Here is a 24,213-nt window from a genome sequence, read left to right on the forward strand (position 1 = left end):
ATCGCATGGCAATTAAAGCGGCATTGTTACTTCTTACTCCTGCAATTAGCGCATATATATAGTTTGTGCATTCATTGGTGAACGAATTGGTTTGTGCATTCAATACCATCAACTCACTACGATTGAGAACCCGGTGTCATCACAACTCAGACTACGTGAGTTTATAGTTCTCTGTGTAAGTCTATGGGCCTCTATGCATTACTATGAGTCTATATTAATATATGGGATTATATATTCATTCATGAGTGTCTGTGCATGAGCCACTCGTGATCGGGCTGAGACCATCAACTCATACTATACTATACTCTTTGTATTTTACCAGGTAAGGCTCACTGAGCTTTATAGCTCTTTTTCAGAAGCGACCTGGCCACAAATGATAGCTCAAGGAAGTGGCTTGTCACTTGGAAATTTATAGCAGCAAAATACTTTCAACGCGTGATGTTTATTCTAAACGTGGAGGGAAAACCCGGAGAACCCGGAGAAAAATCAAATCTACCACGGGTAGAGAGACATGCAAACTCCAAATACAAAAGCATCAGCTCGTGATCGAACCCATGATCTCCTGTATACTAGGCGAGGTAGTTAACATCCCGCCACAGCGACCAACCCACTACGTTTGAGAACCCAGTTTCATGAAATCACTCCGTGTGAGTCTCGATGCCAGTGTGTGGGTCTCATGAACTCCGCCACGGCAAACGACCCCCTTGGTGGATAGAAACAAAAATAAAAAAAATTAGACGGCTCTAAGAAAAAAAACCGAATCCAATATTGACACGAAGACACGGGAGGGTAGCCGTGGTCTGGAGACCTGGCCACTGGCTCGAGGCGTCGGTGCTGCGCTCTCTGAGTCTCTGCGAGCACGAGGAAGCCAAACGCCACGAATCACGGAGCGAGCTGCAGCTCTTCCCGGGTCCTAGCCCACTCGACTCGCCCAGCCGTGCCACCTGTGAGCCTCGCGTTGGGCTTTTCGGTCACCATAGAAAAAACACGGAACCCATCGTAGAAGCAACTGCATCCATGACCCTGCGAGGGACTACCTGAAGAAGAATAGGGTGGGTGGGTGGGTGACTGAGTGGATGGGTGAGTGGGTGAGTGCGTGGGTGGGTGAGCGGGTGCGTGGGTGAGTGCGTGGATGAGTGATAGGAAGGAGCTGTCACTCAACCGGCCCTCACCCACTCGACCCGCCAGGTATACCACCAGCCCCAGCTACGGTGTTCTGTGGGTCTCGCGTTGGGCTTTTCAGTCAACTTACAACACACGGGACCATAGTGGAAGCACTGCATCAATGACCCACGAGGGACTACGAAGGAGAAGATGGGTCTCTATGTAGGGTCTGTGTATCCCTGTGGAAGTCTATCGCTCTCTATGTATGATTATGGACAACTCGCTTGAGAACTCGGATCGCGTCGCTAGAGAACTGCCGGACATATGTGGAAAAAGAGCTTCATAGCTCATCGAATTCCTCCAGTATAAGTAAATATTCTGATCGGCTTAATCGCTGCGGTTCGGCGCCTGAAACCCGGACTCGAACCCAGGCATGGCCTGGGTTGCCGGCTCGGCCCTGTAACCTCTGGGCCACCGGGCCGTGCCTCTCTATCTTAATTTGAGTTCGAGCGCTTCATTGGGGTGGGGCGAGGGGGGAGGAGGGGGGGGTTAGATGGTGCGCGCGCAAAGGGGTTTGACACAGGAGGACCCCCTTAAGGGACCCCCCACACACGCGGTGTAAATCACGGTAATGGGACGTGAGTTCGGGGCACCTCGCCACGTGAAGAATTCTGCGTTGCCTTCTCTCGCATCTCACGCAGGCACGGACTCCCCCCCCCAACCCCCCCCCCCCCCCACTGGGACCCCCATATCCCCATCCACCCTTCTCCCTCCCTCCCTCCACTCCCCCCCTCCCCCCCACCCACCACCCCATCAGCCGAGTAGACCTATTAGAGACAAATATATTTAGCCTTTAAAAAGTTTCATAGTTCCTCGTATTCCTCCAGTATAAATACATATTTTGATTCTGAAAACGTCTCACAGACCACCAATGTCTCCGTCAAATGTTTTACTCTGCGCGTTAAAATATAATTATTTCGTATCATTAATTGTTTACACATCCTATCAGCCACACGACCTTCTGGGAGCTCGGTATTTCAGCAGCATTGATTCAGTACAATCAAAAAAGTGCGGACCGGTTTCGACATTCAGTGTCTCATCAGCAGCAGAGTCAAGCTTGCGTGAACCATTGGTTCGCCACGAACTAATCTCTGGACTGGTTTTGAAGTCGTAGTTGCTGTGCGTTAACACCACTTGCTCCAACAGCTTATTAAAAGGCTATACATGGCATCTTTGTCTTTGTGTACCTATGTGCGGTGCGTGCATATCTCTGTGAATGCGCATTTTTAGGCTGAGCCGACCTAGGAGAAGTCCATGTTTGGAGCTGATATCGCTCGCTACGAATATTATCCATGGCCGGTAATCGAACTCAGGATACACAAACCCACTGCTCCATCGCTCCCACTCCATGGAAACAAAGACAAAGATCCCCCCATGCAGTATAGCCTTCAGAGTTTGCTGGGACAAGTGCTGTTAGCGGGCACGGACCACGTGGCTATGGGTGGCCAGCAGCACGCTCGACCGCCTTGACCCTCCCGGTGCTAGTGCTGTCACACCACGCCACTTACTCATTTAAGGCTGAGTCGACCTAGGGAGGGGAGGTCGGGGGTACCCAGGCCCGGTTCAGATATTCCGTCAACGATGTTACCGCACAAGGACAAACACCCGCCGGTGTACGAGGCACTAAACAGCACCGAGACCTCGTAAGATTTATGATGGGATAGTAAACAAACCTACACACAGACAAACACGCACATACACACAAACACACACTAAAAAAGACAAACATCTCCCGTATAGCCTGTAACAGACTGTTGGGGAAAGTGCTGTTAGCGAGTAGCACCTGTGAAGGCTGGCACGGCACACGATGGGGTGGGTGGCCAACACCACGCCCCGCCGACTTTGTCTCCCTAGTGGCGATGTTTAACACGCCGCACCAGGACCGGTTCATCATCATCGTTAGTGGTGTTGACCGTGAATGGGAATCGAACTCGCGTCCCCAGGTTCGTTGCGCGGCGTGCTAACCGCTACACTACCGCTCCCCACAATACACGCCCACGCACCCACCCACTCACGCACCCACGCAGCCACACACTCACGCACCCACACACTCACGCACCCACGCACTCACGCACCCACGCACTCACACACGCACACACTCACGCACTCACACACTCACGCACCCACGCACCCACACACTCACACACTCACACAGCCACACACTCACGCACCCACGCACCCACACACTCACGCACTCACACAGCCACACACTCACACACCCACACACTCACGCACTCACACAGCCACACACTCACGCAGCCACGCACTCAACAACAACACAACAACCGCCATTCGCCACTAAGTGGCGGTGACGTCACCACGACGCTTGTGCCAGGCTATGTGCACCCTGAGGCCAAGTGAAGTGTCGAACGCCCGCTGGCAGGAGGTCACGGGGCAGACCCAGGTGCCACGGGTCGACTGACTGAGACGACTGGCTGATGCACCACTTGTGCCCCCTACTGTGGCAACCTGATGTGCTTTAGCCACCCGGCGCTCCGCTCGTTGTTGTGAGCGTCGCTCCTCCGCCCTCCGTTGTGTTGGAGAGCAACTACCTCCAACTGCCCAGTAGTGTCCTTCACGAGCCTCCTTCACAGAGGCCGATCTTGACACCGCTGGTACCAGTCATCGGCAAGTCCACTCAGCTCCACGTCCTCCTGTACCACATCACTCCATCTCTTCTCTAGCCCGTACCGCGCCCGCTTAGCCCCCTCAATCCGGCCGACCAAAAGCTGTTTCGGCATGCGGTGGCTGGGCATGTGGGCTACATGACCCAGCCTTCGCAGCCTTCCCCACCGGAGGAGCTCACCGATGGGACCTTGCCCAGATCTTTCAAGGATTTGTGAGCTTCTCACACAATCCAGTCTGGTTAAACCCAGGATGGATCGTAGGCAGGCCAGCCTAAATGTTTCTAACCGGCGAAGATGTTCCATTAGGGGGGTCCACGTTTCGCAAGCGTAGAGAAGGGAGGGAATGACCGTGGCCGAGAAGACCTGAAGCTTAGTGCGGAGCGACAGACCAGGTAGCTTCCACACAGCGTTACGCAACCGATGAAAAGATATTGCCGCTCGACTGATTCGGAGTGAGACCTCTGCTGTTAAACTGGAGCCAGTCATAAGCACACTGCCCAGGTATGGGAAACTCTCCACTCTCTCCACAACTGCCCCATCACCGATTGGGAGTTGTGGGAGTGGAGTGTCCGATGGTACAAAATACCCAGGCAGGTGCTTAGTTTTGGTGAGGCTGATGGTAAGGCCCCACCTCTTAGTGGCACGCTCCAGTCTCAGCAGCAGCGTTTCCAACTCCTCCTCTGAATGAGCAGCTATTACCAAATCATCAGCATACATAACATGGTTGAGCAAAATGGAGCCATCCCTTGACCACACCCGGGCATCGATCAGCCTCGCATTATATCTGTACCATATGGAGATTCCCCCGGTACAGCTATTGAAGGCTTCACGAATTACGTGGTCAAAATAGATGTTAAATAATATGGGAGCCAGAGGACATCCCTGTCGCACCCCAAGGTGTACAGGGAATGGCTCTGACTCCTGGCCACGTAGTTTTACCCGGGCCCGCTCACCATCATTAAGGTCCTAAATGATCGTGAGCAGAGGGTCAGGTACTCCAAAAGCACGAAGAACAACCCAGAGCCCAGGCCAACTGATGATATCATAGGCCTTGACCAGGTCAATAAAGCAGAGATGTAGGTCTTGTTGGAATTCACTACACCTCTGCTGTAGCAGACGGACAGAAAATATTGCATCTGTGCAGGACCGCCCTTTCCTGAAACCGCATTGGGGCTCCGCAAGCCTCTCCTCAGCGTGCCTGGCAAGGCGATGTTGAGTAATCCTTGCCAGGACCTTTCCCGGCACACTGAGGAGTGAGATGCCCCTGTAGTTGTTACAGTCTGTGCGGTCCCCCTTAAAAAGGGGGACCACTAGGGCATCCTTCCAATCCTGCGGAACCCGTCCAGTGGTCCAGACTGTTGTTATGATGTCATATAGGGCAGTCTGTGCACAAACGCCACCCTCCCTCAGCATTTCGCTTGGGAGATCATTTCTGCCCGCTGCCTTTCCTGGTCTCAGACTCCGGATCGCCTTCAGTACTTCCTCAACAGATGGCACCTCAGCCAGCCACTCACAGGGGGTGACTTCTTCCAATATTTGAGGCACCGCAGCCTCAGCAGGGTCGTCCTCACTTTGTGCCACGATGTTTTTCTGGCTGAGGAATTTTCCCTCCCCCAGGACCTCACAGAAATGCTCAGCAAATCTGCAAACCTGTTCCTTGGGGTCGGAGATTGGGTCACCGTTTTTTCCCCTAATAATGGTAATAGGTGTGGAGCTGCAGATTACTTTTTTTATGGAGTTAAATAGAGATTTGTAATCACGGGCCACTGAGGCAGACTCCATCTCCTCAGCAACCCGCGACCACCACCCATCCTTGCAGCGCCTCACGGCTCTCCGAACCTCCGAACGAAGGCTGCGGTAAGCCTCCTCATTCTCTGACGTGGGATTCTGTAGCCGATGACAGTGGGCCTGTCGCTTTTTCTCAACCATCCTGAACACCTCCTCTGTCAGCCGGGGTCTCTGGGGAGGTCTGGACCGCGTACCCAAAGCAGCCATTGCAGCTGCATGAGTCACAGTCCTAAACCTCGCCCATTTACCCTCGACATCAGGAGGAGTTGGGGACGATGCCAATCCCAGCCGCAAGCGATGATGAAATTCTCGCTTGCAACTTTCATCAGATAACTGAGACCAGGTCACTTTAGGTTGGAATGGGGTCCTGGGTGTACACCCACCACCGGAGTGGAAGAATGGCAGGCGCATCTTACAGATTACTAGTCGATGGTCAGAGGGCAGATCAGCTCCACAGTAGGTCCTGGTGTCAAGGACATGGGCTCGCGTCCGCTGGTCCGTCACTATGTAATCCAGCAGATGTTCTTGCTTGGACCCGGCATGCATCCATGATGTTGTGTGGATGCGCCGATGCCGGAACAGCGTGTTGGTAATTACAAGCCTATGGGCTGCACAAAAATCTAGCAGCCTCTACCGTTGTTATTGAGCTGATCTGGCCCATGCCCTCCAATCACTCCAGACCAGGTGCCAGTATCATGACCAACTCGGGCATTGAAGTCACCCAACATGATGACTCTATCCTGAGGGGCCACTTTAGCCAGCACCTGTGACAGGAGGTCATAGAAGGCATCTGACTCATCGGCTTTGCCTGCATCCCTCCACGGATGTTCATCTTCGGTGGGGACATAAGTAACCACGACCACCATTCCTCGCCTCCGGTTGATGGGAAGGCGAGCCCAAAGTAGCCTGGGGCTTACAGCTTCCCACACCTCACCGCCACGCTCCCACGCCCCCTTCATTCTTTTGTTCAAAAGAAGAGCCACACCCTGTTGTTTGGCAGTCTGCTGCCCCGAGTAGAGGACTGTCCACCCCTCATGGTGGCAGGAGCCAGAGCCGGTCCACCAGACCTCCTGAATGCCACATAGATCCAGGCGGTACCGGTCCAGCTCCCGACAGAGGAGTGGCAGCCTCTCCTCCGCAGTGAGCGTTCGAACATTCCACGTGGCCACCCGTAGTGCTTTTCCTTGTTTCTGGAGCCCCGAGGGTAGATATTCAATCTCCTGTTTCTGCCAATTGGGGTTTGACCAGGAGACGTCATAGACGCCTGGCCCCCCGGGGCCTCCGGCACAAGCTTATTAGTTATATACTTAATTCGCGGTTTAGTGGTAATTAATTGAAGGTGGAGGGGTTACCAGCCCCTCGCACCCGTCCAGAGCCCCCGTTTAGCCCCTGTGGTGGACGCAGATGCCATGAGGGGAGGAGCCAATCACAATTGGACCTCCCCCCACAGCACTGTCCACGACAGAGTTGCCCGTCCAGCACCGCGAGGAGGTAGGGGGTTGTTTTGCCACGCACTCACGCACCCACGCACTCACGCAGTGGTTTGCACGCGACACTACAAATCTGGCTACCCGAGTTCGATTCCCGCTCATGGCCTCCAACGCCAGAGAACTGCCGGTTATTGACCATATAGAGACCCATAGAGATACATAGAGACCCGTAGAGACACATGGATACCCGTAGAGCTACATTAAAGACGAGCCACACAGCAGGCTGACTGTGGCCATGCCACCCGCACTAGGGACCGCACAGTGAACCCACTGCGGTCTGAGCTCCTTCAACGCAGCAGCAGCAGGAGGAGGAAGGGCGACACGACACGAACTCTCTCTCTGCTAAAGCCCTCTCGTGGTGCCAGCAGCAGCAGCAACAGGAGGAGGAAGGGCGACACGACACGAACTCTCTCTCTTCTGAAGCCCTCTCGTGGTGCCAGCAGCAGCAGCAGCAGGAGGAAGGGCGACACGACACGAACTCTCTCTCTGCTAAAGCCCTCTCGTGGTGCCAGCAGCAGCAGCAGCAGCGGCAAGACGTCGACACTGGCATCGAGATCCTCAACGAGATCGCTGCTGCTGTCATCACGAGCAGGAACTGTGTGCCTATCAACGTTGGTATTGCGCTACCAATTTTCCCCAAAACGACGCTGGTGAGTGTTAAACGAGACTGCCAACGCAGCCTCTCTCACCGAATGTATTTGTTTGATTTGTAGGCGAGGGGGGGGTGGATGGGTAAATTGTTCCACCCCCGGTAATCACCTCCACGCAGCTTACCCAAGACACAATCGGTCACCTATTCACCGCGGCGCTCCGCACCGCCGTTTGCAGTCTGCGCTTTAGCGGATAAAGTCGCAGTCATTGCGTGCACGTCTCGGATGTTAAAGTCTCACCCCCCCCCCCACCTCTCCCTCCCCCCTCTCTCTCTACCCCCTGTCTCCCTCCCTCCCGAGATCCAGCACACAACTTATGTTAATGTATTTAATTTAATAAATGTAATACCTTCATTGATAATTGTTGGGTATGTGTTTAGTGCCTGTATGAGTCTGTGTGTCTCTGCATGGGTTTGTGGGTCTCTGTATGAGTATATGGGTCTCTGTGTGGGGCTGTAGGTTTCTGTGTGGGTCTATGGGTTTTTGTGTGCGTATGTGGGTCTCTTGAGTCATTTGGACTGTGTGCGTGAGCTGATGACGATGACAATGCTGATGTTACTGATATAAAAATTATAACAACATTGTTATATTTCGATTTAAGAACCAAAGAAGAACATTGTTACATATATTACGACCCAGATGATGATGATGATGTGTATGTCAAATCCGTAAATAACGAGAAATTTCCATCACCACAACAGAATGATAGTGCGGGCCGGGAAACCATCAGCAATTCCTGTAGAACTGCATTGTGCAGTTCCTGTAGAACTGCATTGTGGTCCTCCTGTGTTAGGTCACCACGAAAATAAATCTGAGCAAACGTGACCACGTGACAACCGCATCAAGTGATGCAGCGACAGACAAACTGCGGACTGGTTTCACCCTCATTGCGTGTCATCAGCACAGTAATGGTCACCAAGCCTAGCGACGGAAACTGAAGGCCAGGCCGGGTTCTGAAAACGATTGGATCTTCCTGAGTGGTTCTAGCCCGAGTGCTGAGGCTAAACGATGAATTAAACATCGCAACGAAGTTAAAGACTGGCCGAATGTGTGGGCGTGTCTCGGGAGATCGTTCCAAGATGAAGGAACACAAAGACTAATAAAAGATAAAAAAAAATCACCCCCTCACCTGAAGACGGTTGCTTGTGTAGCGATCGAAACGTCGTGATCTATTATTATTATTTTGTCTACCTCCGTGACTTTACCGAAAGAAGCAAAGAGTATGGATTCCTGCAGTCACGAAAGCTTCAAATCAAGATTGCCCCTCAACGGATTCGTCAACAACACTGGGTGGATTTACGAGGGGAAAAAAAACATCAAATGAACGACGTTTCAGGCAATGGTCCTTCATAGCGCACAAAAAGAGACAAAGGCCAGTAGAAAGATAGAGTGGATGATAAGAGTTAGAGACTGCGCTGATCAGAATCCCATTTAAAAAAAAAAACAAAGTTTCCCTGATGAACAGTTATGGCGTGAACAATGGTTAAAATAACAAAGCAAACTAGATGCGCGCTTGCACATAGCTGGCCCTCCGCATTCGCATGTAAAGAATTCAAGTTTAACTTTTTTTGCCTTTCCCGTCAACCACCCGGGCTTCTGCGAGATGACATATACAGCAACGTCGGTTCAACACGGCGAAGAAGAAGAACAAAAATCCAGCGGACCCGTTTCGACACGTAGTGACTCGTCGGCAACAGAATCACCATGTTTGCTGGAACAATACTGCTGCTGAACCCTTGTAGATACTAGTTCAACGCAGATTTGTGGAAAGTACATACCACAGGAGGGTACCCCTGAGCGTGCTTGTGGAGCAGCTACAACTCCGAGATACAGTGGGGAGCGGTAGTGTAGTGGTGTTGGGGGCAAGTGCTGTCAGCGAGCAGCACCTATGAAGGCCGGCACGGCACACGAGGCGATGGGTAGCAAGCAACCACGCGCGGCCGCCTTTGTCTCCCCAGTGGCGATGTTTACAAACCGCACCAGGTTACTCATTTGAGGCTGCGTCGACCTAGGGGAGGCCCAGGACCGGTTCAGATAATCGTCACTGGGTGTTGGCCGTGAGCGGGAATCGAACCTGGGTCGCCGGGTTCGTAGCGCAACGTAGCGCTAACCGCTGCACCACCGCTCCCATCTCCCTCCCACACCCCACAACACACACACACACCACACCGTATGTGTGGTTGTGGTAGTTGTGGTGTAGCTGTTACAGTCGGAATGAGCTCAACCCGATTCGTGGCGACACGGGAAGTCCGTGTTTATTCAGAGGGAAAGCATTCGTTCCCTCCTCCACGTCCTCCTCGTCTGCCCACTGAGAAATTCCCCCCGTGCAAAGCCACGAGCCCGGCCACTTCACAATAGATTCATCATCAGCATCGTCGTCGTCGTCATCACTATCACGATACCTGCGGCCCAATACGTATGGGATTACCGTCGGGTCTACAGTTGTTCTGTGTAAGTTGACATTTTTGTTTTCTTGAAACATTCACCGCCTACACAAATGTTTTCATTTCATGCGCTCACACACGCGCGCGTGCGGTTTCCGGCCGGCCGGCTGGCCGGCCGGCCTGTGATGCTGGCCACATCACCCACCTCGTGTGCCTTGCTACTCGCTCGCAGCACTTGCCCCCACGATCTGTGACAGGCTGCGAGCGGGAGGGAGGGAGGGGGGAGGGTATCTTTGTCTTTGTTTAATGAGAGTGGTTGCGGAGCGTCCGCGTAGTGAGTGGCTAACGCGTTGCGTTACGAGCGTTCTATTCCGGCTCACGGTCAACATCGGTGGCGAAAGTCGTGACCGGTCCTGAGCCTCCATAGTGCCGACGCAGCCTCAAATGAGTGCCTGGTGCGGTGTGTGAACATCGGCATTGGGGAGACAAAGGCGGCCGGGTGTGGTGTCGGCCACCAATCCTCTCGTGTGCCGTGCCCGCCTTCATATGCGCCGCTCCTCGCTAACAGCGCTTTCCCCAACACTCTGTTAAGGCAACACGGGGGATCTTTGTTTTTGTGTCTGCGTGTGTGTGTGTTAAATATCAAAATAATTATATCACCCACCACCTCGATATAAAACCTCCATCAACATCGACCACGCAGCGAGGAAGATATTTAATAGCGCGCTGTGCTACTCGCTTCAGAGAGCTTCAGACACCCCGCGTGTTCTCGCGGTGAACTCAGAAAAAGAGAGACAAAGACGGAGGTGGGCACGTAACACGCGGCGAGACAAGCGACTGTTGCTCGGCACGGCTCGACACGCGGCAGCCTGCACACTCTGTCGGCTGTGCTCGGGGATCGACAACCTGCAGTCTCTGGAGCCGCATGCGGCGCTTGAAGGACCGCTTCGAGACGAAATTGATGTATTGTGTCTTCATAATACAGGGGAGGGAGGGAAGGGGGGGGGGGAGGTTGGAGTTAGATCGAGTAAATATTAAAATGTGTCGTTAAACCCGCCACCACCCGACGCAGCCAATTAGTAAGGGGTTTGTCACGTAAACAGAACGTGGCAAATTCGTCACTAGTACAGCACTAGTGTGCAGTGTATAGTGTAGTGTATGGTAGTGGAGTGTATTGTGTATAGTCGTGTAGTGTATAGTGTAGTAAACTAGTACAGCACACCGGTGTGTTGGAGAGCCAAGCCACAACATTTACAATCTGAGTACGACGTTTCGCCAGTAATTGCAACTAGCTTCAACAGGCGACAGCCAGATTTGCCGTACTAAGATTGTAAATGTTGTGGCTTGGCTCTCCGACACACCGGTGTGCTGTACTAGTGACGAATTGTCACGTTCTGTTCACGTGACAACCCTTACTAGTTGGCTGTGTCGGGTGGTGGCGGGTTTAACGACACAACATTTATATATTTACGCGATCTAAGCCCCCCAAAAAACCTGTATTATGGATGATATTTGTCGCGAAAGCCTCCTGCGTGTTAAACTGTCTGTATGTTATCGCATGGCATTGGGGCTCCTGAAATATTGATTACATTTTTTTCTACCGAATTCGACAAAATGACTCTTATTGTTATTTCGGTTGGCAACCCCTGTGCTAGAACAACCATGCATGCGATAAAACACCGACGTGTATCGACGTTGGTTGTACGTTGTGAGCAACGGATGACCTGTGACAGATACATCCTCCGCTGAACTTTGACTGCATTCACTTTGCATGCTGCACATCCGATTAGCACGGTTTGGCTACGTACGGTGCGAAAGAAGTTGAACATACACATACGTATTTCATCAACTCCCGCTCGCATTCAGCAACGCTGTGACGGTGGCTAGGAGATGTTAACTACCTCGCCCGGTATACAGGAGGTCGTGGGTTCAATCCCGACCCTGACGCCTGTTGTATATTTGGAGTTTGCGTGTCTCACTCTCCCCGTGGTCGCGTACAATTTTCTCCGGGTCCTACAGTTGTTTTTACTCCACGTTTAGGATCAACGTCACGCGTTTAGAGTATTTGGCGACTGCTATTAATGTCCACGTGATAAGCCGCTGTGTTGAACTGTCATTTGTGGCCAGGTCTCTTCTGAAAAAGAGCTACATAGCTCAGTGGACCTCACCTGGAAGGAGAAAAAAAAGTTTTGTATTTAGTTTGAAGTAAGGCCGAATAACCCCCACAAGCCCCGCAAGGCGTGGGCAGAAGGCCTACAACCGACAACCTATCTACCACCTACCTATCTACCACCTACCTATCTACCACCTACCTATCTACCACCTACCTATCTACCACCTACCTATCTACCACCTACCTATCTACAACCTACCTATCTACCACCTACCTATCTACCACCTACCTATCTACCACCTACCTATCTACCACCAACCTATCTACCACCTACCTATCTACCACCTACCTATCTACCACCTACCTATCTACCACCAACCTATCTACCACCTACCTATCTACCACCTACCTATCTACCACCTACCTATCTACCACCTACCTATCTACAACCTACCTATCTACCACCTACCTATCTACCACCTACCTATCTACCACCTACCTATCTACAACCTACCTATCTACCACCTACCTATCTACCACCTACCTATCTACCACCTACCTATCTACCACATACCTATCTACCACCTACCTATCTACCACCTACCTATCTACCACCAACCTATCTACCACCTACCTATCTACCACCTACCTATCTACCACCTACCTATCTACCACCTACCTATCTACCACCAACCTATCTACCACCTACCTATCTACCACCTACCTATCTACCACCTACCTATCTACCACCTACCTATCTACCACCTACCTATCTACAACCTACCTATCTACCACCTACATATCTACCACCTACCTATCTACCACCTATCTACTACCTCCGCTATATCGGTGCATTTACCAAAGGTTTTCCTGCTGCTCTACGTGTAACGTGTTGGAGAGGAGCTCGCTGACAGCTCATGTCCAAACAGCCTGTGTCGGCTACACGGGAGGGCTTTGTCTCATGTAGAGGCGATGTAGACCCCATGCTCCGTTCACGGCACGATGTGTGCGTGCAGGTTACATCATGCATTGTTAATTGACATTGTTGTTGTTATTATTATTTCGGTAAATGTTGCGTCAATTGTTACACGAGTTAACTGGAGAATGAAAATACGCTTAATGTTGACGCGTAGATGCTAAGATTAAAGTTATAATTGTTTATTAATTTCGTCAACATATTCGTCTGCAACACTGTTGCAATGAAAGAAAACAAAAACAATGTAAAACGAAAGATATATGATAGTCAACGTTTCGGTCAACAGTCCTCAGGGACGTCCACAGGGGGGTACGGGCCCCCCAAACGCCTTCAAACTAAACAAGAGGTACTACATCTGACACTGTAACTTCGAAGCGCGCCCCCCTCTCCCCCCCAAAAAAAAAATCGCGGGGCCCTGGGCGGTCCTCCTGATTCGCCGTACCCTAGGGGACGCCTCTGTTGGTCCTCCTCGTTGTTGTGAGCGTCGCTCCTCCGCCCTTCCCTATTGCGCTTGTGCCAGGCTAGGTGCACCTTGAGGCCACGTGAAGTGTCGCAGGCTGGCTGCTGGCAAGAGGTCACGCGACACTCAGGTGTCATGGGTTGACTGCCGTGGCCAGGCTAAGTGCAGGAGGCCACGGAACAGACCCAGGTGCTGTGAGTTGACTGACTTAGATGACTGGGACAGCGCATCACCTGTGCTCCCCACTGTGCCAAATCGCTGCGTTTCATGCACCCGGCGCTCCGCTCGTTGTTGTGAGCACCGCTCCTCCGCCCTCCACTACTGCTGGAGGGCGACTGCCTCCGCCTGCCCCAGCAGCAGCAGCAGCGTCCTTCACGAGCCTCCTCCTCCACAGAGGCCGATCTTGACACCGCTGGTACCGCTCATCGGCACGTCCACTCAGCTCCACACGCGGCCAGGCGTTCTCAGCGGTAGAGCAAGCGGCTCGCAAATCGGAAAGTTGCCCGTTCAAATCCCGGTTGGCGGGGGGGGGGGTGCCTGCAGCTTGACTCAGCCCATCATCCCCCTCTGCGGGGTCGGTAAACGAAGTACTAATTTGTGGGGTAAGTCAACAGTGGTTGTTCTTTAGGTCGACTCGTCCCCGCCATGGGAATGTGGAATTTACATAACCGGCTGTAAACTGAAGATGCTCATTTGAGAGTGCATCAGAAGTCACCTTTAGGAATTCAGCTGCCCACCTGCCCACCTGCCCAGCCCAGGTGTGTTACCTTGCTCGTTAATAATCAGCAGGCAAGGACAGGTGACACGCGTGTCACGTGACGTCTCGCACAGGTGAGAGCTGGAGCCAGTAGACGTTACGCCATGAAAACAATTACGATGATGATCACTGCACAGGTGTGCATGTCAATTTGCATAATCTCTCTGCTGGATCTATGTATGTGAAACCCCTTTCGCACCGTACGCAGCCGACCGTGCTAATCGGAGGTTCCGGGGGAAGGAAAACGAACTAAACACAAATAGCAGTTGGAAAGAAATGAGTTTGTCAACCTAGAGGATGATTCAAAAGTGCACGGGTCCAGTGGCTTCCTAATATCGGAAGGAAGAGAGCGTTCCAGACGGCCGCAGAAGCGCATCCGAAAGAGCCGCGCGATGATGCGGTGATCGCCGCCGGTGTTCGATGGCTGAGCCAAAATAAATCCGTGCGGGTCGTGGTGGGGATTTGTTTGACCATACTTCACCACGCTGGTGAAGACGTGAGAGCACAGCAGTATTGTACACCAACGGAGGAGGAAAGACAGCACTCTACACAAGCTCTCTCTCTCTCTCTTCTGAAGCCCTTTCGTCGAGATGGAAACAGATTGCGATCCGTGACACTTGCAGGCCGAGGCAGGGGGTAAGGTACCTCCTCGACCGGCTACGGGACGGGACAGCGAGTTTCCATCTGTGTGGTGATCCACCAATCCGAGCTGCTTGCCTCAGTTCGATTGCCGCTCACGGCCAACATCGGTGACGATTATCTGAACCGGTCTTGGGCCTCCCCGAGGTCGACTCAGCCTTAAACGAATCCCTCGCGTGGTGTGTGAAGAACGCGACTGGGGAGACAAAGGCGACCGGGCGTGGTGCTGGCCACCCACCCCCTCGTGTACCGTTCCGGTCTTCGCAGGTGCTACTCGTTAACAGCACTTGCCCCAAAAAGCATGTTCTAGGCTACACGGGGCATCTTTGTCTTTTGCTGTACGTGCCCGTATCGTGGAGCTGTGGTGTAGTGGTTAGCGCACTGCGCAGCGAAGACCGGCGACCCGAGTTCGACTCACGCTCACTGACTGGATGTGCCGCGTGTAAGCTGCGGCACTGGGGAGAGACAAAGGCGGCCGCGTGTGGGGTGCCGGGCCACCCACCACCGCCTTGTGTACCGTGACGGCCTTCACAGGTGCTCGTTTTGTGCTTAGTTTTTTGCGTCCTGTCCGGTTAAAGGCTGTACGGGGGATCTTTCCCGCTCGCGGCTAACATCAGTGGCGAATACCTCAAGCAATCGCACCTTCATAGGTGCTCGAAAAACAGCACTTGCCCCTGTAGCCTGTGCGGTCTATACTGGCGGCGGCGAGGGCTGTGTCTTTGCCTTTGTGTGGCGAGCAGTCGGTGCAATAACAAGCGGGGCGCTCACGCTGAAGGCAAAGGGGGGCGGGGGGAGGGGGGGGGAGCCCTTTGACGCCAACTCAAACAGCACCACGCCTGCGGTGCCATCACGATTCATAACAAACACTACCAATACGTAATAATAACGTGAGGTTCTTGGATTTATCCACTGCTGGATGAAACGCATCAACTCCCCCCCCCCCCGCCACGTACCGCGACCACCGCTGCCGCCGCAATGCCGTGTTGGGTCATTGTAGGAGGTCGGTTTGACCATACTTCACCAGTCTGGCCCAATGCGCCTTGGTCATCAGATGGAATGAGGGAGGGCAAGGATCGGTCCACATGATGAAACAACTGGATTGGGATCGCACGCGACAGCCCGGCAGCATCGTCCGCTGTCGGTAGGAGTCATGCTCGCTCTTGCGCGGCACAGTGGGGAGCTGCCACTGGGGGTGCCCCTTGAAATGTGGTGAGAGGACGAGACGCTCCGAGACACGCCTGGCATGTCGGAGGGCGGCTTGATCAAAACACAAATTCCCACCATCACTCGGCACTGATGTTAGCCGTGGCCAGGAATTGAACTCAGACGGCTGGGTTCATAGAGGCACACGAGGGGGTGGATGGGCAGCACCACGCGCGGCCGCCTTTGTCTCCCCGGTGGCGACGTTTTTATACACTGCACCAGGTAATCATTTGAGGCTGAGTCGACTTAGGGGAGGCCCAGGACAGGTTCAAATAATCGTTGCTGGTCGTAAGCGCGCACACACATACAGACACAGAGACACGCACAGACACAGAGACACGCGCACAGACAGAGACACGCGCACAGACGCAGAGACACACGTACAGACACAGAGACACGCGAGCAGAGACAGAGACACGCACAGACACAGAGACACGCACAGACACAGAGACACGCGCACAGACACAGAGGCACGCACAGACACAAAGACACGCGCACAGACACAGAGACACGCGCACAGACAGAGACACGCGCACAGACACAGAGACACGCGCACAGACACAGAGATACGCGCACAAACACGGAGAGACGCACAGACACAGAGACACGCACAGACACAGAGACACGTGCACAGACACGGAGACACGCACAGACACAGAGACACGCGCACAGACACAGCGACACGCACACAGACACAGAGACACGGGCACAAACACAGAGACACGCACAGACACAGAGACACGTGCACAGACACGGAGACACGCACAGACACAGAGACACGCGCACAGACACAGCGACACGCACACAGACACAGAGACACGGGCACAAGCACAGAGACACGCACAGACACAGAGACAAGCGCACAGACACGCGCACAGATACAGAGACACGCACACAGACACAGAGACACGGGCACAAACACAGATACACGTGCGCAGAGACAGAGACACGCACACAGACACAGAGACACGCACAGACACAAAGACACGCACAGACACAGAGACACGCACAGACACAGAGACACGCACAGACAGAGACACGCGCACAGACACAAAGATACGCACAGACACAGAGACACGCGCACAGACACAGAGACACGCGGACAGACACAGAGACACGCACACAGACACAGAGACACGCACAGACACAGAGACACGCACAGACAGAGACACGCGTACAGACACAGAGACACGCACAGATACAGAGACACGCACAGACACAGAGACACGCGCAGACACAGAGACACGCGCAGACACAGAGACACGCACAGACACAGAGACACGCGCACAGACACAGAGACACGCACAGACACAGAGATACGCGCAAAGACAGAGACACGTGCGCAGACACAGAGACACGCACAGACAGAGACATGCGGACAGACACAGAGACACGCGCAGACACAGAGACATGCGCACAGACACAGAGACACGCGCACAGATACAGAGACGCGCACAGACACGGAGACACTCGCACAGACACAGAGACACGCGCGCAGACACAGAGACACGCACAGACACAGAGACACGCACAGACAGAGACACGCGCACAGACACAGACACGCGCACTGACACAGAGACACGCGCACAGACACAGAGACACGCACAGACAGAGACACGCACAGACGCAGAGACACGAGCACAGACAGAGAGACACGCAGACACAGAGACACGCGCACAGACACGGAGACACGCGCACAGACACAGAGACACGCACAGACACAGAGACACGCGCACAGACACAGAGACACGCACAGACAGAGAGACACGCGCGCAGACACAGAGACGCGCACAGATACGGAGACACGCGCACAGACACAGAGACACGCGCAGATACAGAGACACGCGCAGATACAGAGACACGCGCGCAGACACAGAGACACGCGCACAGACACGGAGACACGCGCACACACAGAGACACGCACACAGATACAGAGACACGCGCACAGACACAGAGACACACATACAGACAGAGACACGCACAGACACAGAGACACGCGCACACACAGAGACACGCGCACAGACACAGAGACACACACAGACACAGAGACACGCGCACAGACACGGAGACACGCGCACAGACACAGAGACACGCACACAGACACGGAGACACGCGCAGACACAGAGACACGCGCAGACACAGAGACACGCGGACAGACACGGAGACACGCGCACAGACACGGAGACACGCGCAGACACAGAGACACGCGCCCAGACACAGAGACACGCGCACAGACACGGAGACACGCGCACAGACACAGAAACACGCACAGACACAGAGACACGCGCACAGACACAGAGACACGCACACAGACACGGAGACACGCGCACAGACACAGAAACACGCACAGACACGGAGACACGCGCAGACACAGAGACACGCACAGACGCAGAGACACGCGCACAGACACAGAGACACGCGCAGACACAGAGACACGCGCGCAGACACAGAGACACGCGCACAGACACGGAGACACGCGCACAGACACAGACACACGCACACACACAGAGACACACATACAGACAGAGACACGCACAGACACAGAGACACGCGCACAGACACAGAGACACGCGCGCAGACACAAAGACACGCACAGATACAGAGACACGCACAGACAGAGACACGCGCACAGACACAGAGACACGCACAGACACAGAGACACGCGCACAGACACAGAGACACGCACAGACACAGAGACACGCACAGACACGGAGACACGCGCACAGACACAGAGACACGCGCGCAGACACAGAGACACGCGCACAGACACAGAGACACACACACAGACACAGAGACACGCGCACAGACAAAGACACGCGCACTGACACAGAGACACGCACACAGACTCAGACACACGCGCACAGACACAGAGACACGCACAGACACAGAGACACGCGCACAGACACAGAGACACGCGCGCAGACACAGAGACACGCGCACAGACACAGAGACACACACAGACACAGAGACACGCGCGCAGACACAGAGACACGCGCACAGATACAGAGACGCGCACAGACACGGAGACACTCGCACAGACACAGAGACACGCGCGCAGACACAGAGACACGCACAGACACAGAGACACGCACAGACAGAGACACGCGCACAGACACAGACACGCGCACTGACACAGAGACACGCGCACAGACACAGAGACACGCACAGACAGAGACACGCACAGACGCAGAGACACGAGCACAGACAGAGAGACACGCAGACACAGAGACACGCGCACAGACACGGAGACACGCGCACAGACACAGAGACACGCACAGACACAGAGACACGCGCACAGACACAGAGACACGCACAGACAGAGAGACACGCGCGCAGACACAGAGACGCGCACAGATACGGAGACACGCGCACAGACACAGAGACACGCGCAAATACAGAGACACGCGCAGATACAGAGACACGCGCGCAGACACAGAGACACGCGCACAGACACGGAGACACGCGCACACACAGAGACACGCACACAGATACAGAGACACGCGCACAGACACAGAGACACACATACAGACAGAGACACGCACAGACACAGAGACACGCGCACAGACACGGAGACACGCGCACAGACACAGAGACACGCACACAGACACGGAGACACGCGCACAGACACAGAGACACGCGCAGACACAGAGACACGCGCACAGACACGGAGACACGCGCACAGACACGGAGACACGCACAGACACAGAGACACGCGCCCAGACACAGAGACACGCGCACAGACACGGAGACACGCGCACAGACACAGAAACACGCACAGACACAGAGACACGCGCACAGACACAGAGACACGCACACAGACACGGAGACACGCGCACAGACACAGAAACACGCACAGACACGGAGACACGCGCAGACACAGAGACACGCACAGACGCAGAGACACGCGCACAGACACAGAGACACGCGCAGACACAGAGACACGCGCGCAGACACAGAGACACGCGCACAGACACGGAGACACGCGCACAGACACAGACACACGCACACACACAGAGACACACATACAGACAGAGACACGCACAGACACAGAGACACGCGCACAGACACAGAGACACGCGCGCAGACACAAAGACACGCACAGATACAGAGACACGCACAGACAGAGACACGCGCACAGACACAGAGACACGCACAGACACAGAGACACGCGCACAGACACAGAGACACGCACAGACACAGAGACACGCACAGACACGGAGACACGCGCACAGACACAGAGACACGCGCGCAGACACAGAGACACGCGCACAGACACAGAGACACACACACAGACACAGAGACACGCGCACAGACAAAGACACGCGCACTGACACAGAGACACGCACACAGACTCAGACACACGCGCACAGACACAGAGACACGCACAGACACAGAGACACGCGCACAGACACAGAGACACGCGCGCAGACACAGAGACTCGCGCACAGACACAGAGACACACACAGACACAGAGACACGCGCGCAGACACAGAGACACGCGCACAGACACAGACACAGAGACACACACAGACACAGAGACACGCGCACAGACACAGAGACACCCGCGCGCGCACCTCTACGACACGGGGAGTCTCGGCGAGTTCATTAGCAGGCCGCGTGCGTGGGAATGATTGTTGTGCTAATTAGGCGCTCAGACAAAACAGGACGCTCCGACGAGGAGGTGGGGGCTGTAAGGTGGTGTGTGGGGGGGGGGTTACTTCGGCGGAGGGGTTAGGGGGCGGGGGACAATAATGAAATCGTGGCGGGGGGGGGCAGTGGGATTCATAGAGGAAGCGGCGCTTGCGGCGACGCGGGCCAAATAGTCCGCGCGAAGGGACGTGGCGCGTTTCCTCCCCGCGTCGTCTCCAGCGCGTGGTGCCTGCTCCGTGCGCCTGGCCCTGCGAAGCGCGCCACGGTGGCCAGGAGATGTTGACTACCTCGACTGTGGTCGTGGCTTCGATCCCGACCCTGACACCTGCTGTGTCATTTGGAGTTGTCGTGTCTCTCTCTCTCTCATCATCATCACGGTGGTTAGGAGATGTTAACTCCCTCGCCTGGTATACAGGAGGTCGTGGGTTCGATCCCGACCCTAACGCCTGCTGCTGTATATTTGGAGTTTGCGTGTCTCTCACCGCGTGGTGAGATGTTAACTACCTCGCCAGGTATACAGGAGGTCGTGAGGTCGATCCCGACCCTGACGCCTGCTGTGTATTTGGAGTTTGCGTGTCTCTCTATCTCATCATCATCATCACGGTGGCTAGCAGATGTTAACTCCCTCGCCTGGTATACAGGAGGTCGTGGGTTCGATCCCGACCCTGACGCCTGCTGCTGCTGCTGTATATTTGGGGTTTGCGTGTCTCTCTCTCTCTCCCCGTGGTCGCGTGGATTATTTTCCAGGCCCTCCGGTTTTACCCTCCACATTTAGAATAAAACATCAGGCGTTTAGAGTATCTGGCTGTGATAGATTCCCACGTGCTAATCCACTCTTCGTTGAGCTGTTAGATGTGGCCAGGTCGCTTTTGAAAAGAAGCTGCATAGCTAAGTGGGCCTTACCTGGTAAAATAAAAAGTTTAGTTTAATAGTTTAGTCGATTGAGTCCAACCAAATCTGACCAGCTTTGGTGAAGCGTGGTCAAACCAATCCACATCCATGTCCCTCCTGACACGGCGTATCGGAGCAAAACATTTTTCCTGTAATTACAATTACGATCTTTTTTTCATTACATCCGGCAAAGCCTCGCCTAAGTCTCTCAATATAACAAAAAAATGTTCGTGTGTAACCAGGAGAGTCCCACCGAGTCGTTTGACTCTTTTCTCAAGGAGGGGGCTTGCTAGTGCCACGTTGGGTTTGTAGCAGTTTGTTTGTCTTCGTTCTAAACACGTTTTCTGACAATTAATGATGAATGTTTGTCATTATTATTATTACACGTGTGGGAGGAAACCGCAGCACTCGGATTAAAAAAAACAAACCACGCCTCGCGCGAGGGAGCAACACGTTACCCCCGTACAGATGGAGACAGATGGCGATTCATCTACTTGCTGTACTGCCCTCTCCTCGCGAGCTAGGTGTACCTCGTCTCCTCGATGCTCAGTAGTTGGGTTGACAGAAGTGGTTGCTCTACCCGTGATTTTATTATGTACGCCACGTATGTACCGATGGTGTGTAGCTGTGTATACATATGCGGGAGCGGTGGCGCAGTGGTTAGCGCACTACCGCGATTAACCCGTTGACTCTGAACTCAAAAAATCAATGACGAATGCCTGAACGGGTCTTCGGTTCTACCTCCTAGGTCGACTCAGCCTTAAATGGGTACCTAAGATGCGTTGTGTCAAAAACCGTGAAAACGGCCAATCAACATAGGGAAGACAAACGCGGCTGAGCCGGCGTGGTTACAGGGCCACGTGGTGACAGGGCCACGTGGTTACAGGGCCACGTGGTGACAGGGTCAACGCCACTCTCCCACGTGACGCCGTATCCGTCGCCGCTTAACAACAACGCTTGCCCCCGCGCGGGCTACACGGGGGACCTTTGTCTTTGTGTGCGCGTGGGGAGGGAGCGAGCGAGTGTGTGTGTGTGGCAAGCCTCACCGAGCCCGGCGGCGCCTCGCAGTCTGCCCGCGCCTGATGATGTATGCCGGATCGGGCTGGGCAGGGCTTGGTGGAAGGAGGAGGGGGTTGGGTGGGGGTGTTGGGGGTCAAGGGGGAGGAGGCGGTGGGGTGGGTAAGCGTGTGGAAGGGGTGCAGGAGATCGGAGGTGGGTAGCCGTGACGTGTTGGTGGGTTGGTTGGTGGTGGACAAAATGATTGCTAAGGAGCGGTGGCGGAGCGGTTAGCGCAGCGAGCCCCCTCGACCCGGGTTCGATTCCCGCTCACGGCCACCAACACCAGTGACGATTATCTGAGCTGTACCTGGTGCGGTGTGTAGTAAACATCGCCCCTGGGGAGACAAAGGTGGTCGGGCGTGGTGCTGGACACCCACCCCCTCGTGTGCCTTCGTAGGTGCTCGCTAACAGCACTCGCCCCAACAGTCTGTTACAGGCTACACGGGCGCTCTTTGTATTTAGTTGTGGTGATACGGTGGAAGAAGTGGTGGTCTTAATGGTGATCGTGTGGTGAGCTCGCGTGTAACAAGCAGGGATGGGTCGTTGCATCGCGTCACCGCGAGCGATGGTGACGACACGGGGGAGGCCTTCATCCAGCAGTGGATAGACCACGACTCATGTCGGTGATGATGCAATGTATCCCACCCACGCACGGAAGCCAATGCAATTAACCACGCCACCCTTTAAGGAGCTGTATTTGCCCGTGAGCTAAGCCGGCAGAGTCGTGTGCACACAGAGTCGTGTACACAGGCATTAGCCCGCCGATTAAACATGCCACGCGATAATCATTAGCGTCGTTCGAAGGAATATTAGCCACGGGATAAACAGACAGCTCGTCTCCTTCGTTAAATCTGTCCTTCGCACGTAATGAATACAAGCACGCGTTATCCCTCGATGTATGCCGGTTCGGTTTGTGCGATTTCTCGTAGTCTGTGCCACGAACCCAAAATTCGTTATATGCGGTTTTAGTGCGTGGGACATCATCGTCTACTTTATGCGTGGTCTGTGGACTACTCGGCAAGCAGTTGTCTCACACACAAAGAGATGCAGAGATACACAGAGAGATACAGAGATAAACACACAGAGATACACAGAGATAGAGATACACACAGAGGGATAGAGACACATAAATACAGAGATACACAAAGAGATACAGAGATACACACACAGAGATACACAGAGTTAGAGATACACACAGAGGGATAGAGACAGAAATACGGAGATACACAGAGAGATACAGAGATACACACACAGATATACAGAGATACACACAGAGATACAGAGATACACAGAGAGATAGAGATATACAGATATACAGAGATACACACACAGAGATACAGAGATGCACACAGAGATATAGAT

This window comes from Petromyzon marinus, chromosome 15 (assembly GCF_048934315.1).
Source record: "Petromyzon marinus isolate PM22_M1 ecotype Great Lakes invasive population chromosome 15, UKy_Petmar_22M1.pri1.0, whole genome shotgun sequence".
In the NCBI taxonomy this organism is placed as follows: domain Eukaryota; kingdom Metazoa; phylum Chordata; class Hyperoartia; order Petromyzontiformes; family Petromyzontidae; genus Petromyzon; species Petromyzon marinus.